Genomic DNA, 18,164 nt, shown 5'->3' with positions numbered 1-18,164 from the left:
AAATTGTGTCTTTTTATAGCTAACAACATCACAAAGTATACAAGTTAAGTAGTCAAAGTTATATTACCACATAAAATCACAAAACCCTATTAAAAACATACAATCTCAAACAGGGAAGATCACAACCATAAATACACTGACATGGCAACACTCCAGGATGCCTCAGCTTAAAGATGGGTCAGTCTAAACAGATGTGAAGATCTGATATTTTTACTAGCGGATGAGTTAAGAGGAAGACAAAGATAAGGTAAAAGATACCAGTGACACTTATTAAATAAGAATATTTGATTTTGAATTGAACACAAAAATGAATCTTAGCTTTGAATTTAAAGTTGAGACAGAAAGACCCTCATGATATCAGCAAGCTCTATAAAGCTAAATAGATTGTGACTGAGAGGACTGTATTATAGTGAGGCTTTCTGCGAGGAGACTAGTTTCTAAGGATCATAAGTATTTCACATGGTAATCAGCACAGATATGTCATCCTGGAGAACTGGTTTAAGGATTTTCTGAGAGTGTCTGACAATGTATTTTGAGAAGCAGACAAAACACTGAATCTCTAACCTTCTTTTAATTTTTCCATAGGAATATCCTTTACTTTTTTCCTTTTACAGGCATTTTACTGAAGCAGCCTCTTATAAACTCCAAAATGATTGATTCTCACTTCTGGTTAACAAGTGTTTATAGTAAAGTAGAGAGGTGTGATTTTAATTAGTACTAATCATCTGGTTGACAGCTGAACCCTGAAATAAGCCCAGCCTTCCCACCCCATAATACCCAGTTCACATTTCTAAGTAGCTCTTTCATTTTCAGTTCTCCTTTTTGATTAATGCTTGCTGATACTATAAATAGATAACTGGAGTTTTTTTTTTCTTCTTTGGTTCACCATATTTTATATATATATATATATATATATATATATATATATATATATATATATATATATATATATATATATATATATATATATATATATATATATATATATTATATAGATAGATAGATAGATAGATAGATAGATAGATAGATAGATAGATAGATAGATAGATAGATAGATAGATAGATAGATATTATCTGAACAATGCACAAAGATTCCCAAACACAGATTCAATGCACATAAAATAAATGTTTGACCAACAAGCAAAAACATCACTGTTTCCAGACAGCAATACCACTAATCATTTCCTGGATGTGAGGACCATCCATTTGCTCATATAAATTCCTTGGCAATGTAATTTTTACGAAAAACTAGTTACTGCAACTATTGTAAATTGTAAAATTGTAAAAAACAAAAAAGAGACAACACAACACAAAAAATAAGGAAAAAAGAGAAGTGAAAGGAAATAGCACTTTCCTTAGCTGCTCTCACCCCAATACTAACTATACAGCAATTAAAAAACAAACAAGTGCTTTTCAGACAACTTTCTAACTACCTGTCAAAAAATGAAAACTATCCACTAATTCTGATCTGATATGAACTCAAAGTGTAATTTAATACTAGATTGATCCACATTCTGAAAAACATAGAAATAAGGTACAAAGAAAATAACTGTAAAGACCCAAGTGCAAAAAATACCCTGAAATCACATGTGCTTATGAATCATATTTATTTTGACAATGTAGGAATTTACACTTCTTTTCAACAGTACACTAAGACACTCACACACACACAGACATATACTGTATATTGTGGAGATTGGCTTGGACACAGGCAGGCAGACACGTTTATTTACAATACTATTTACAAAGTCTTGTGCCACACACCCCAATCTTCCCCAAAGTCCAGGTCAACCATTCTGCCACTTCGGACCGCCTCCTTCTCTCTTTTTTGCACCTTGTCCTGCTTCCACCCGACTCCAGCCTTGAATGAAGGGAGGCAGCCCCTTTTATCCATACCCGGATGTGCTCCAGATGTGCGCCGGCAATCCCGCGGACACGCCCTAGTGTGGCGGAAATGCTGGCTGTCCTCCCGGAAGCACTCCGGGCGTTCCCTCTCTTCTTCCCCCCAACACATCCTGGTGTGGCGGAAGCACTGGGGTCCAGGGTCCTTCAGGCAGGGGGACGCCCCCTGGCAGTGACCACGGGCCCCTACAGGGTTGGGCTTCCAAGCCCTGTACCCATGGCCCCCAATACAACCAGGGCGGATGCCCCCTCGCGGTCTAGAGGAGGAATGAGCCCTCCTCCTGTCTTCCTGGGCATCCCAGCCGGGCATGAGCCCCGTTCGGGTGCCACAATATATATATATACATTTTATGGAGTTCAGCAGTGAGCAAGATGGTACTTAGATTCCATTCATTTGCTTTATGAACACATCATATCCATTACAGGATCACAGGAAGCCACATATTATCCTTGGTAGCACTAAAGCACATCCCCTTAATTACTCTCTCAAACACTCACAAGTCAATTTGGGCTCTCCAGTCCATCTAGATGCATATTTTTTAACTAAGAAAGGAAACTATTAAGTATTTGCTCCATGGAAATGTATGTGGAGTTAACAGGTTAAGGGTTAGGTTTACTCCACGTTATATGATTTACTAACTCTTACCAGTACAATCTTACATGCACATTTAAATTGAAATGCATATTCTTTTTAAAGGGTTGTTAGCTAAATCCAGACTGCAAACTTAACAGACACTGTTTCATTCCATAATGTCCCCTGCTTCCGTGTCCCAACTCTTGGAATTCTAGAGCTATAGAGAACAACAGAACAATAGGTAAAGGTTACTTTCATACTAAGAAAATACAAAGAAGATTAATTGCAAAAGCCTTCTTCAGGTATATCAATAGAATGTTCTAATGGAGCATTTGCTTTAAATCTGAATGTGAAATTGATCATTAGAAATGTACAGGAAGACTCCCTGGCACTCTACATACAGGGATAATTTATCAAATAGATTTGGGACCGCCAATTTACCTGTTTTTGGGGATGTTTACAGATTATCAGACCAGAGGACTGTACTTTGCACAAATCCTACCCATAGCTTTCCACAGAAAAGTCCTGTACTGCATTTTTGTGATCAGTTGAGCTGGTGAAGCATAAAGTATTTTCGCAGGTCTACTACATGTGTGTTAGCACTGAAGGACTGAATTATATTAACAGAGTAATTTATAATAATGATAAAAATAAAAAAAACTTGCTATGCTTTGCATAACTGCTTGATATTGCACCTTACTAACTGACAATGCACCCTTAACCGATGCGCAGGTTAGCACAGCAACATACTTTATCTGAATACAGCGCAATTGTAAATAGGTAGAAATGTACTGTTTACAACCTAAACGTATGATGCTTTTCAAAGGTTTACCCATGGGCTACTGATCCATTGTCTAATATCAATATAATGCATTTGGAGTTTGCAGGAAAAAAAGTCCATTTTATTACTGCTACCAACGTGTTTGGTATATGCCAAGCTAGTACTTGCCAGGCACAAATAGAGATCTCAGCAGCTTGCAATGACTGTTAGCGGCAGAGAGGTGGTAAGCCGAAACTGCCATTGCTACTGATAAATAAGCACATATTGTTTCAATGAAATGCATGTATGTTGTTAATTTACTACCAACTAAACAGGAGAAATTGAAGGTGATCAGAAGCCATTCCAAGCTATGCTAGCCTTGCCTAAGCAAGTAATATATCCCGTTAAAAACTTAATAATTGAAACAGGCTGTTAAGATTTATCTGTGCTGCAACCCAATTGCTCAGCAAAATACTACCTACAAAACCTTGTAACACTTAGCAGATATTATGTCCACACCGAAGACACATTATCTGGATGCATTAAAGGTTGTCAGCAGAACTATAATACCCACCTTCTGGTCTTTTTGTTGTTAGCACTGCAATAACTAAAGCCACCGGTCCTCTCCATCTGAGCTTCAGCATTTGTTTAATCTATTAACCCCCTATGTACTAGGCCCGGGTAAAAAATATATATTTTCTGATTAATCGTTATTTTCCATTTAAATCATTCAATATCGATCTTGAGACTTTAAGAATCAATATCATGAATCTCTATACTGCTCTATTACTATATGTAGATTTTTGGCTATCTTTGTCTGTGGTGTCCAAACTATTTGATGTTGCTGATGCACCTGTTAAAACTTTCTACAGAAAAAAACACTTTACTACCTTTAATAAAATGGTGTGTCCTCCTTAACTGAAATCTGTGCCTTCGACATTTAAATCAGATATGTGGACTTGCTACAGATTCAAAGAGTGCATCAGTAAAGAACTGGATAAAAGCAAAACCATATATAAGCTGTGCAACTAAGATGTTAAGCATTGTTGTAACACAGCAAATCTGCCATCATCCCAAAATGTAATCTCAGCCGACATCCATCAGGTAGAACCTAAACAATCTACACCTGAGACGGCGTTTAGCTCCAAGGTTCCGTTTAATTTGCCTTGTGCCCAAAAAGTAACAGAATCAATGGCATTTTTTTATCTATAAAGATATGACACCTTACACCATTGTTGGAAACAAGGGCTTTTAGTAAATTATACACGTTTTGTAACTGCTATACCAACCAAAAAGCAAATCAATTATTGTACATATGCTTTATGAAGATCTTAAGGAAAGCATCGCCATGTTTCTCAGATTAATGGAGAGAGCAGCCCTAACTTGCAACAGCTGGACATCTAGAGCAGCAGATTTTTACATGACAATCACAAGTCACTATGTTAAAAAATGACTAAGCACCGGTGGCGGATGTGTTGCCAACATGAGCGCTACATGCCAGTCATATCAAGAGTAGCCTTGCTGCCTATATGCAGAGCTGCTGAGATGGCTGACTGTTGTTCCAAGGACTTTTCTAGCATTTCCAATGCGCTGTTCCATCACATAACCACATCAATCACAAATTTGTGCGTTGGAAAGTCCAATAAACGCAGCATCTCTTTAATAATATGGCTAGCTTTGTTACGGTGGAAAAAATTTGCAAAGTGCCTCCCCTGACCGAACAACCGGACAATTGTTGGAATTTTCACGGCAGCCTGCAATACCAAAGTGAGTGTGTGTGAAATGCAGCAGGTGTGAAGTAATGTGCATCCAGAAAGTATTCACAACGCATCACTTTTTCCACATTTTGTTATGTTACAGCCTTATTCCAAAATGGATTAAATTCATTTTTTTCCTCAGAATTCTACACACAACACGCCATAATGTCAACGTGAAAAAAGTTTACTTGAGGTTTTTGCAAATTTATTAAAAATCAAAAAACTGAGAAATCACATGTACATAAGTATTCACAGCCTTTGCTCAATACTTTGTCGATGCACCTTTGGCAGCAATTACAGCCTTAAGTCTTTTTGAATATGATGCCACAAGCTTGGCACACCTATCCTTGGCCAGTTTCGCCCATTCCTCTTTGCAGCACCTGTCAAGCTCCATCAGGTTGGGTGGGAAGCGTCGGTGCACAGCCATTTTAAGATCTCTCCAGAGATGTTCAATCGGATTCAAGTCTGGGCTCTGGCTGGGCCACTCAAGGACATTCACAGAGTTGTCCTGAAGCCACTCCTTTGATATCTTGGCTGTTTGCTTAGGGTTATTGTCCTGCTGAAAGATGAACCGTCGCCCCAGTCTGAGGTCAAGAGTGCTCTGGAGCAGGTTTTCATCCAGGATGTCTCTGTACATTGCTGCAGTCATCTTTCCCTTTATCTTGACTAGTCTCCCAGTCCCTGCCGCTGAAAAACATCCCCATAGCATGATGCTGCCACCACCATGCTTCACTGTAGGGATGGTGCCAGGTTTCCCCCAAATGTGATGCCTGGCATTCACACCAAAGAGTTCAATCCTTGTCTCATCAGACCAGAGAATTTTCTTTCTTATGGTCTGAGAGTCCTTCAGGTGCCTTTTGGCAAACTCCAGGCGGGCTGCCATTTGCCTTTTACTAAGGAGTGGCTTCCGTCTGGCCACTCTACCATACAGGTCTGATTGGTGGATTGCCGCAGAGATGGTTGTCCTTCTGGAAGGTTCTCCTCTCTCCACAGAGGACCTCTGGAGCTCTGACAGAGTGACCATCAGGTTCTTGGTCACCTCCCTGACTAAGGCCCTTCTCCCCCAATCGCTCAGTTTAGATGGCCGGCCAGCTCTAGGAAGAGTCCTGGTGGTTTTAAACATCTTCCACTTACGGATGATGGAGGCCACTGTGCTCACTGGGACCTTCAAAGCAGCAGAAACTTTTCTGTAACCTTCCCCAGATATGTGCCTCGAGACAATCCTGTCTCGGAGGTCTACAGACAATTCCTTTGACTTCATGTTTGGTTTGTGCTCTGACATGAACTGTCAACTGTGGGACCTTATATAGACAGGTGTGTGCCTTTCCAAATCATGTCCAACCAACTGAATTTACCACAGGTGGACTCCAATTAAGCTGTAGAAACATCTCAAGGATGATCAGTGGAAACAGGATGCACCTGAGCATGGCAAAGGCTGTGAATACTTATGTACATGTGCTTTCTCAATTTTTTTATTTTTAATAAATTTGCAAAAATCTCAAGTAAACTTTTTTCATGTTGACATTATTGGGTGTTGTGTATAGAATTCTGAGGAACAAAATGAATTTAATCCATTTTGGAATAAGGCTGTAACATAACAAAATTTGGAAAAAGTGATGCACTGTGAATACTTTCCGGATGCACTGTATGTCCATAACCTGTACCGCACAGATCACATTAGCGGAGCTGTCAGTCATGATGGCCAGGTCTTTTTCTTTTATGTTCCCTTCACCCAACACTGCTGCCAAACAACCATCAGCTCTAGATCCTCATTTTAAAATGCTTCTTTTTCGCGTGGGGAGGAACTTTAAGGACACATTTTTGAGACTGATTAATGCATCTGAAGTTACAGTATGTGTAATTTGTAGAATTATAGACAGAGACAAGTCTTCTCGCTGTATCTTTAATTTCGACAGTTTAGTTGAAGGGTGTCTACATGGAGATTCATAACACATGAACAAATTACTAAATAACATTCATTATTTAAGAAGCAATATTTGATTATTTTATAATAATATTATTCACAAGATAATATAGAAGTTTTATAAAGTAGATGCCATTGCATTGTATTAAAAAATGGAGCCCACCACCCCATAATATGTGTGGACTCAGATGTGGCGATACATATATATGTTAAATTATAGTGAATTTTAAATTAGTGCTGTGCTGCATTCCACATCTTGCAAATACTGATGTTAATTGTTTATTACTAATAAGGTATTGTCACTTAAATGTCATTCCATGCTTATAGATATGTTATGAAGTCACTATATAGCCATCCTTTAAATAAACTGTTACTGAAATTTTGTCACATAATATTTATGTCCTCAATGCATGGTTAAGTAATTTCTAAAAAAGCCAGCACTTCAAATATTTCAGTACACACTAATTAAATCAAGATAAAATCAATATTGAATCAAATCAGGACATTGTGAATTGAATCAAATCGAATCAGGACATAAGTGCTAATACCCAGCCCTACTAAGTACCTTCTTTCTCATTTTCAAATGATTTTAAATGTTGTGTAGTTGCTCCATACAGGGCTAAACAAAAATGCTAAATCACAGAGGCTCATTGCTTCATACATTCACGTGCTGGCTGTGATGACTCAGAGCAGCATGAGATATTTTGGTGTGTCTTTCAATTGATGTCATTCGCAAAATATTCTCCTAACTTTAACTTTCTGAAACAACAGAGGAGGTATCATGGAAACTTTATAGCTTTCTAGTTATTCTGCTTTTTAAAAAGTGCAATAAACGATGCACTTATATGGCACTGCACAGATAAGAAGTGCAACACATTGCTGGCAATGTACAGTGAACTGTCTATATTTGAACATTCTCTCCGTACCTGGAGTGAGTGAGTGAGTGAGTGAGTGAGTGAGTGAGTGAGTGAGTGAGTGAGTGAGTGAGTGAGTGAGTGAGTGAGTGATGGTGGCCTTTTCAAAGTTGTTTCCTGCCTTGTGTCCAGTACAGCTGGGATGGGCACTACTATGCTTTAGATAACTGGGCTTAAAAATGGACAGAAAGATAGAAGATATTAAGTTATTCAGTCACTGAAGGTTAAGTAAATAATTTAGGAATGTTTTTGTGGGACAACAAAAAAAAAGGAGAAAATCTATAAGGCACTTTGCGAAATATGTTTTCTATGAGAGGCACTATATACAAAATTGTGGCTGAATGACTGATAAGCAACCAGAATGGCAGGAGTGCCATCATGCCAGAGACAAAAAGTGTATTTACATAACAAACTCTTTTGTGATTACCCAATGTAGGGAAAGTTCTTTTTCAATGTTTTGTTTAAAAATAAAAGGAATTCCAGCTACTGTTTCAATAACCTGGATCACTGAACCTGTTTTCAATTAGTTACATTAAAACACCGTCATAAAAAAATGTGACCTTCTACCACATGGAAATTAAATTTGCTTTTGTGATATTTTGGAAAAATAAGGTAACCCAAGGGTGCTTCTGGGTAGCAGTAAAGAATAAAATATCCTCATGTGTACAACAGTGTGGTGCTTACCCAGTAAAACTATGGCAGTTGAGCCAAATCTATCACACCGGTCAACGCTGCTTACAAACAGAGCTATTCTCTTTTAGAATAATATCTAATGGCAATATTTTGACCACTACTGCAAATACAATTTAAATTTTGAAGTATTCTGTTTCTTACTTTACTTTTTACTACATGAAAATAATCTGATAAAAGGGTGCAGTTAAGGTACTTGTTTAAATAGCACTATTATAGAACTATCACAACTATTTTTAGAAAAGAACAATAAAATTCAGGAAAAAATAAATAATCTTATCTTAAATGAGTAATAATTAGAATATGAACTCATATCTCTTACTGTGTATACAATACAACCACATTTTTTGAGCAAACCAAGGCAATCATTGATATCAAATCCTTTTGCTATATGAACTAAACAGTGAATGAATCATTGAAGAGAATATGCAAAAATGACAAAAAAAAAAATTTTCACCAAGTCTCACCAAGAGGTTATGTTCATAGGAGTATTACCAATAATGAAAAGCAGTAATGCTGACAACTGAGCAAAAGACTAGATAACAGGCAAAATGTTAGTAAAAGTCTCCATAAAAATCAAACTATCTATCTATCTATCTATCTATCTATCTATCTATCTATCTATCTATCTATCTGTCTGTCTGTCTGTCTGTCTGTCTGTCTGTCTGTCTGTCTGTCTGTCTGTCTGTCTGTCTGTCTGTCTGTCTGTCTGTCTGTCTGTCTAATTTTTGATTTTACAAATTAGTTTTTTGTGCAAGCACCAACAAATTCTCATGTAGTTTTGCAGTGTTCCAGTTAATTAATACGTCACTGATAGAAAATTGGTAGGACAGAATGTTGGTTTGGTGGTAGAGGGACAGGGACTGGGAAAAAATCTGCTTCCATAAGAAGCGACTTAGAAAGGTACATGAGAGATGTCTGAACATACAATGTTGGGGAGCCACTGATGCTGAATTAGGACTATCTGAAAGGAGCCAATTTACACTGATATTCGGAGCACAGAGTTAATAATATATTGTATGCAGCAAATGTCAAATAAATAAACCAAATAATATATTTTTAACATGCTTTATCCAATTTAGGCAGCGTCAGGTTAAGACTTTTTACCTGCCCTGAGCAGGGCACCAGTCCACTGTAGAGCCATTCACGCACAGCCATGCCCAGACTCACACAGAACCAGCTTGGATTAGCCAATGATCATAAGTCACATCTTTGGGAATGAAGGGGGAACTGGAGTATCTGGAGGAAAGACACACAGAGAACTCTACACAGACAACAACCAGGTGAGAGGTAGGCTCATTTAAATACAAGGAAATTAGTAGTTTACATACCTCAATACTTAAAGTAATGACATCAGTTGTTCAAGTTTTTACCTTTTATTGCCATAAAGATTTTAATTTAAAATATCACTATGATAAAATTATATTAAAAGCTTGTTTTCCCATTATTTTCTAATGAGCTAATGTCACTAAGAACACTGCCAGATTAACAGCCTAAGGTCATCCTTTCAGCTTTGAAGAGGAATGTCCCCCAGATTACCAAATCATCCTCATCTGTTGCATTATTTTAAGATTCAATCTTAATCCTCATGGTGCATCAGCTCATATCCTGACTGAGGAGGAACAGGAGCTTTCAAAGGAAATATAGGCAGGGTACTGAAAATGGGACATCAGCTCAGCAGTAATTTTGCTCTTTTCCAGACTATGCACTTTTTGTTCTCTTTTGCAAATTATGGTGGATAGCCATACGTGTTTTCAATAATTGTAGCTCACTGATTTTCAATGATTGTGTTCACTCTACGATGGATTGGTACCCTGTCCAGAGGTTGTTTCTGTCTTGTGCTCAGTGCTTCATTGGACTGGCTCCATGTTTCTTGCAACATTGCAAGCAGGTTTGAAAAGGGATGAATGGTTGGATGGATGATATGCAATGTAATAAAAATATTCTTCTGTGTCACTGGCTATCTGAATACACCATCCTCATCCAAAACATACTGTATAAAGTATTCATCATTGTAACTACACTGACAAATAATACATAAATGGAGGTGCACTGGGTGGTACTGCTGCTGTATAGATCTAGTGTTCTGAATTTGAATTCTGTGTATGGTTGTTGTCTGTGTGGAGTTTACATGTTCTCCCTGTGTCTTCACTGATTTTCTTACAAGTACTCTGGATTTCCCTCAAAGACATGCTGGTAAGGTCAATCACTGATTTCAACCTGGCTCTATGAGTAGGAACTGCTAAGCACTGAGCAGACAAGCATTTATTGTCATAATCTTCCCAATAGTTATACTCTTACCCAAAACTATTGCTGCAAAGACATTGAAATGTGTATTAATTTTTCTTGAAAAGAATACATATAAAGAGCAAAGAGTTATAAGAACATTACAAAATCAGCACTATAGTGTGCTGCTGGCACCATAGTACCTGCTTGGGTGTATCACTTCAAAAATAATAATAATAATAATTATACATGTTGTTTAAATATCACCTTTCCCATGCTCATGGCGTTTCACTAAACACCAAAGCCAGATCTGTTGGCACAGTCAAATAAACTTTAAACTGTATTGTTGTTGAATTACGCCTTGAATCTGCACTCTTCCCTCTGAATCAGTGTGTTGAGAAATGTTACAGTATAGCTGCCTTCAAGATCAGACCTCTAAAACAAAAAACACTTATGGCAAAACGAAAGATAAAAGAAAACACATCTTCAGACTAATGTACTATGGAACATTCTATAATTCACAAAAAGGAGCTCACTTTCTACCGTTCCCATCACAGAGTAGCATGGCTAAGTAATAAAGATGAAGCCAGTGACTAAAGTCTTACCTGCTCCTCAGCAAAGTAGAGCGTGCAGCCTTTATTCCATTTTATGACCAAAAAGGAATGGCTGTTGCCGTTGTGCCTTTTATGCTTTTCTAGTGGAGAAGGCTTGTGACCCCGGGAGCTTGAAAATCACAGGAAAACCCTTAGTCATAAAATTGCCTAATCATCGGAATACTTCCCCTTTTTCTAAAGCTGCCTTCTCTATTTCTTCCACATGATGATCATTTTTAGGATTTACTTTTTGTGCAGTTTTGTTTTGTTTTCTTCCACAAGCATTACTGCCCTACTTTTCTTTTTGTGCCTCCTGTTTTCTATATAGCTTAAGGAGAGGAAAGGTGGAAACAGTTCTATAAACTGTGAAGGGTATGGTTATGCAGATTATGGAAAATAATTGGTAAGGATACATATGAGCATTGAAAACTTCAACCTCACTTAACATATTATGGAAAAGGTCCAAATTAAGATTCCATATATACATGAATGTGCTTTGTACTGAATATATGCAGGATTATATGGTTTTTACTTACAACATTTAATTAAACAAAATGGTTCCTTGTTATGCTGGAGATCTTTAGTCAGTCTATAAAGAAGACAGCTACTTGCAAAGCCATTACTCTATCTACAATAGTCAATAATAATAATAATAATAATAATAAATAATATATTTTATTCAATAGGTGCCTTTCTTAATACTCATGGTCACTTTACAAAGAATTAGACAAAAAATAAAAATAAAAGCAAATAAAAGATAAAATCAAATAACAATAAAGGCAAAAAGTAGTAGCAAACATAAAATGAAAATAACTGGCTTTAACAATAGTAAAATCATAGTTGGTACTCCAGTTTGAAAAGATAAGTTTTGAGAGTAATTTTGAATTGTATTATTCAGTCCAGTTGACTGATGTGAGGGGGAGGAGAATTCCAGAGTTGAGGGGCGCTATGAGAGAATGTTCAGGCTCCCATAGAACAGAGTTTGATGTGTGGTATAGAACATACAGCTGCAGATGAGGATCTGAGGGAACCAGAGGGAATGTAAGTCTGTAGGAGATCAGTGAGGTAGGGATGAGCAAGACTATGGAGAGCTTTAAATGTTAAGAGCAGTATTTTGTATTGTATTCGGTAGTAGACAGGGAGCCAATGCAGTTGGGAGAGAATAGGTGTGATATGTTCAGCGGACACAGAATGGGTAATTATCCTAGCAGTAGAGTTTTATATAAGTTGTAGATGACGTATACATTTTTTGGGGATGCCAGATAGATTTGCATTACAATAAATTATACGTGAAGTAAATAAGGCATTGACCAACACTTCAGTACTATGTTTTGTAAGAGCAGGACTGACATTGTTTATATGAGATGAAAAAGAGAGGGCACTGTCTAGAGTGATGCTCAGGCTCTTAACCTGAAAAGAGATATTTGTGATAGTATTGTTAATTAAAATGGAAGAACTGTTAGCCTTTGCAAGTACAGACTTAGAACCAACAAGGAGCACCTCAGTTTTATCGCTATTTAGTTGAGAAATTATGAGTTATCCATGACTTTATGTCTTGGAGACATGCTGTGAGAATATTTGGGGGAAACACAGAGATGGATTTAGTGGATAGATAAAGATTTGTGTCTTCAGCATCACAGTGAAATTGGATGCCATGGTCCTGAAAGATACTGCCTATTGTAAAGATGTAGTTGAGAAAAAGAAACTGCCCCAACCCAGACGTCTCCAGAGCTCCCTGGGTAACTACTGTATTCACTGAATTAAAACCATTGACAATAGTCAACAATTTTTCAGATGGCTTCTGCTGTTCAGGCAAACAGAAAATACTTGAATCTTACGAAGATAGAATGACTTGTGAATTTCCCCTTGGGATTAATAAAGTATCTATCTATCTATCTATCTATCTATCTATCTATCTATCTATCTATCTATCTATCTATCTATCTATCTATCTATCTATCTATCTATCTATCTATCTATCTATCTATCTATCTATCTATCTATCTATGACTTTTGGATGAAAATTCCTTGAGGCATTAGAATGACCTCATTGATTTTATACTCAAAGAAGCAGATTCCCTGATGATACCCAGGCCTTACAAGTACCCTTAAAGGTGACATCAGGTCGTAAAAGCCAAGTGGTGTGAGGCAGCACTGAGGAATCTGCTGACTGGACATGAGGACTTGTAGAGAAGGGTTTTCTGTCATACACCTCCCGCTCTTTGTTTTGTTCTGTTTATTTTTTCTGAGGGCTACTCTGACTACGCTCTAGGAAGCAGACTCCCCTAGGCAGTCATGTGGCTTTGGAGACATCATGCGTTATACTCTTCTCACGAGATGAGACTAAAAAGGCTAATCAAAACTGAAAGAGACAGTAATAGTGTATGAACACAGCATGAAAAGAGGATGTATTTAAAAAAAAATAAAACTATGTTAGAAGAAATCAAAAAGGAAAAACAATTCCATGAAAAACGAACACAGCATGCACCTAAGGTGACCTTTCCTACTACATAGAGCTTATTATTGTGATAATTATTTAAACAAAATACCTTGATAATGATTACGTGAAAAAGCATGGCCTTGCTCAGAAATTAATTTCAGAGAAGACTGCGTTATTTCAGTATGTCTCTATTTTGTTAACAAAGTTAAATAAAAGCAATTAGTTACCTCCAAGTAAGTTTCAAGTAATTTAAAACATGAATTAAATCAATAAAAAATTAAGACCAATGAATTAAATATTTAGAAGTAATTACTGTACAGTTTAACCTGCCACCAACCCCCAGGTTTTCCTTTGCAAGTTGAAGGACCTTCTAGCAGAGATGGATGCAGGTTAATGTCATACCTAAGACAACGCAGTTGCAGGTTAAGGGCCTTGCTCAAGGCCCCAACAGAGTAGAGTCACTTCTGGTGTTTACAGGATTTGAACCGGCAACCTTCAGATTGCCAGCACAGATCCCTAGCCTCAGAGCCACCATTCCACCCCCTAAACCATATCAGCCATTATTAATTTAGATTTCTGAGAAGAAACACTAGCATGTTTACTTTGTCTGGCTTTAAAAAAGATCAATCATAGGTGATAATATTTCCACCTCTACTGGACCCTGTCATAGAGGATGACCTTGTAGCTGGCAGGCTGACGTATTTTTTTAGCTGGTTTGCCAAGTGTAAGAAAGTTTACATTCCATCACCCAGACAATCCCTCTCACTATTTAGAAAGGAGGTGATCATGAAAATATTCATTAATGCATTATGGAGTGGCGTAGTGGAAGTGCTGCTGCCACGCAGTAAGGAGACCAGGGTTCGTGACCCGGGTCCTCCCTGTGTGGGGTGTCTGAGTAGGTTTCCCCTGGACGCACCGGTTTCATCCCACTGTCCAAAGACATGCAGGTTAGTTGAATTGGCGATGCTGGATTGACCCTAGTATGTGTGTTTGCCCTGTGTTTGCAGGGTTTGTTCCTGCCTTGTGTCCTTATGCTTAAGTCCCCCTCATGACCCTGGTCTGGATTAAACAGGTTAGAAAATGAAATGACATGAAAATATCATGGACTTCCTGTAGGGAATTTGTGGAGGTAGAGAAAGATGACACACTGTTATCTTTGCCAAAGTTCCTGAGGGATCATACATTCTTGGCACCCATTTTTTGCCCTTCATTTAATTAAAATTCCCACTATAGCAGACTGCTGCAAAATGTGACACTTTGTAAAAAAGGTTACTCTGACTAACCTGATTATCAAAATAATGAAAGAGAGAAATAGAGAGACTGTCTATGAATTACAGGACTACATGGGAATATATTTTAATCCCTCCAGCACACCTTCTAAAGCTTTCTTTCTGGTTCTGCCCAAGTAAGCACAGAACAGATTTTAGTCCTATCCACTTTTGCTCAAAGCACTAAAATTACGTCTTGAGTCATAACATGCCAAGTCAGGCTCCTCAAATCCTGCGGGAATGTATTGCTGTAAGTGTCAATAAAGTGTTCTGTAAATTCAATAAAATCTTTCCAGGAGACCTTGTCATGTGATCCTAACAAATAAAATCGTCACATTTTTAAGGTTTTGTTCATTTTGTGAATAACAGTTTATTTTGTCCTTTGACAGTGGTCTGTTACAAGTGAGGACTCACACCAGAGATTATGGCTTTTGTGTAATTTTAAGTGCTCTTTTTAAGATGGGTGGCACTCTTTTCAACTTCCTCAAAATGAGAGTTGTTTACAGCCTTTTGGAGCTCAGAGAGGTACAAATGAGACAAAATTTTGTTGTATTGAATTTTGCAATATTTTATAATATGACATTACCACAGAACTGAAATGAAACATAAAGTCAAACAAAAACACCTTTTTTCTAAAGTAGGGATTTAAAAAACTGATTGAAAAGCTAGAATTAAAGTTAACATGACAAACTGACTGCACTTTGGCAGAAATATTTTTTTGATACAACAACAATTATTCATATAGCACATTTTCACACAAATGATGTAGCTCAAAGTGCTTTACATGATGAAGAAAGAGAAAAAAAAGACAAAATAAATAAGAAAACAGAATTAGGGAACACTAATTAACATAGAATGAAAGTAAGGTCTGATGGCCAGGTAGGACAGAAAAAAAAAAAAAAACTCCAGATGGCTAGAGAAAAAAAAAAATCTGCAGGGGTTCCGAGGCCACTAGACCACCCAGCCCACTCTAGCCATGATGTGGTGGGAAGGTGATAGTTTTCAGCAAACAATACAGACACCACCGTAAATGAAAAGTGTGCTGGGACTGCACGTCAAGAGTTTTATATACAAACTTAATTCACTGAGTTGCATTTTCAGAAGAATACAGCAAATCAAAAAATTAACTCAAGAGATGCAACACTGCATCCACAGGCTTATTTAAAAACTGACTGAGAGCACCAAAGCACAAGCTCACCATAGTATATACTCAAATGGTACTGAGAGCAGCAAACTGCAGTTACTACCACTCTCACAAACAGTGGATGTGAGGACAAGTGCCAGAGGCATTGATACAGTACACCTTTCACTGATACTAATTCAGAAACAGGGGTAGATTACAGCAAGAAGGAGTTACACAGCAGTGGACCTCAGATTGCTCTCTTCAGCAGTCCTCTAATACGATGAAGAGAGAAAAACACCCAAATTACCAATGTCCAATTTTCTGGTCAAATCATCTGTCTGTCCCTGCTACTTACTATCCTTTTTCTTTAAAAAATAGATAACAATTTAAGTAGTTCATATATTCAGTGAAGACCCGCAGCTAATGGGTCAGTGTGGTGTTCAAGCAGGAAATAGAAGGACAGCCATTGTTGGAGTGATGTTAGATGTAAACTCAGATATCAAAAAGATTAATTTAATTTTGGATGGTTCTGCACTGCAGTAACTTTATATTATTAACTTTATAGGGTCATTTTTGTCACATGTACAGAATTCAGTGAAAATCAAGCTTGAATGTGCTAATTAAATGTCAACCTGTCTTATGTTACTGCAGTGCAAATATTTAATGTTAATATTTAAGATTAATTTATTTTAATGAAAAATAAAAAGCTTATAAAAACATAAGTTAAAACTTGTGTATTTTGGACTAATTTCAATTCATTTTATAATGGGTATCAATAAGTAATACTAAACATGCAGTACATTTCTTTAATAAAACTTTCATATCCTGAGAATATTGTATTGTGAAGCCTGAATGAATTACAATACAAATTGTATAGTGGGCAAACTGTATTGTCTCATTCCTACTGAGTGGTCAATTTTGGTTGAATTGCTAAATTTCTGTGTTTTCAGACATGGGTCCATTTAGCTCTCTAGTACCCATTGAAATGGCCCTACTCACACGAACAGTTTTACACTGGGTGGAGAGTCTAGTGTGAAAGGAATGTGTCCCACAGTCTGCAAGTTGTGTTGGTATATACTAGTTCAAACAGTGAGCTGCAGCTCAAAAATAAAGACTTATATGGAATGACCAGAAAAAGAGTATTTTATGTTTTAAATTACTTTTGCCATTCTGTTCCTGGGAGAGACTTGAAAATAGCTGTCTACCAACGGTCTCCATTTAACTTGACAACTTTGAGAGGATCTGCAGAGAAGAATGACAGAAAATACCCAATTCCAGGTATGTGAAGCTTGTCATATCATACCCAAAAAGACTTCAGGTTGTAATCGTGGTCAAAGGTGCTACAACATGTACAAACTGAAGTGTCTGATCAGTTGTGTCAATGGGATATTTCAGTTTTTTATTTTAATAAATGTGTTAAAATTTCAAAAATCCTGTATTTTTCCTTTGTCATTCTGATGTACTGAATGTCACTTGATGAGAGAAAAACAAATTATTAATTTTAGTGTAAGACTACAACATAACAAAATGTGAAAAAAGTGAAGGCGTTCTGAACACTCTCTGAACACATTGTATAAATTATGTACACACACACATACATATACTGTGTATATAAAAACACCCCAGCCGGGATGCCTTCAAGCTGGAAGAACTGGGGGAGCAAGCATGGTCAGAGTGCTACCTCCCCCGAAGCACTACATGGCAGTCCCCATGGGTTGCAGCGGTACCTTGGACTCCCGCAGGGCTTCATGGGAGTTGGAGTTTGGTGCAGCCCTGTTGGGATCCGTGGGCACTGCCAGGGGGTGCTACAGCTGCTCCTGAGCCCGGAAGTGCTGCCGGAGTAGGTCATCAAGCACCTGGGGCACTTCCGGGTAACGTATAAAAGGAGCCAGCAGGCACTACTTGGGGAGCCGTAGTCAGGTGGAAGGGGACAAAGCTTGCCGAGGAGGAGGAAAAAGAAAAAAGAAGAAGAGAAAAATATTGTGAAGTGTTT

General features: G+C 37.6%; 1 protein-coding gene across 4 annotated transcripts in view; it reads right to left on the bottom strand.

The window, feature by feature from the left end:
• Window positions 1-18,164, bottom strand: part of tfeb (transcription factor EB) — an 89,578-nt gene that overhangs the window by 46,777 nt on the left and 24,637 nt on the right. Inside the window, exon 1 of one of the 4 annotated variants that reach the window (XM_028796673.2) lies at window positions 11,353-11,453. The exons of the other annotated variants lie outside the window; for them this stretch is intronic. The gene's annotated coding sequence lies outside the window, so the exon portion shown is untranslated. Of the gene's footprint in view, window positions 1-11,352; window positions 11,454-18,164 lie in introns of those variants that run through there. 4 annotated transcript variants of the gene reach the window in all.

Source organism: Erpetoichthys calabaricus, chromosome 3, assembly GCF_900747795.2.
Source record: "Erpetoichthys calabaricus chromosome 3, fErpCal1.3, whole genome shotgun sequence".
Lineage (NCBI taxonomy): Eukaryota > Metazoa > Chordata > Cladistia > Polypteriformes > Polypteridae > Erpetoichthys > Erpetoichthys calabaricus.
The sequence above is the reverse complement of the archived record's forward strand: the minus strand, read 5'-3'. Positions and strand labels throughout refer to the sequence as shown.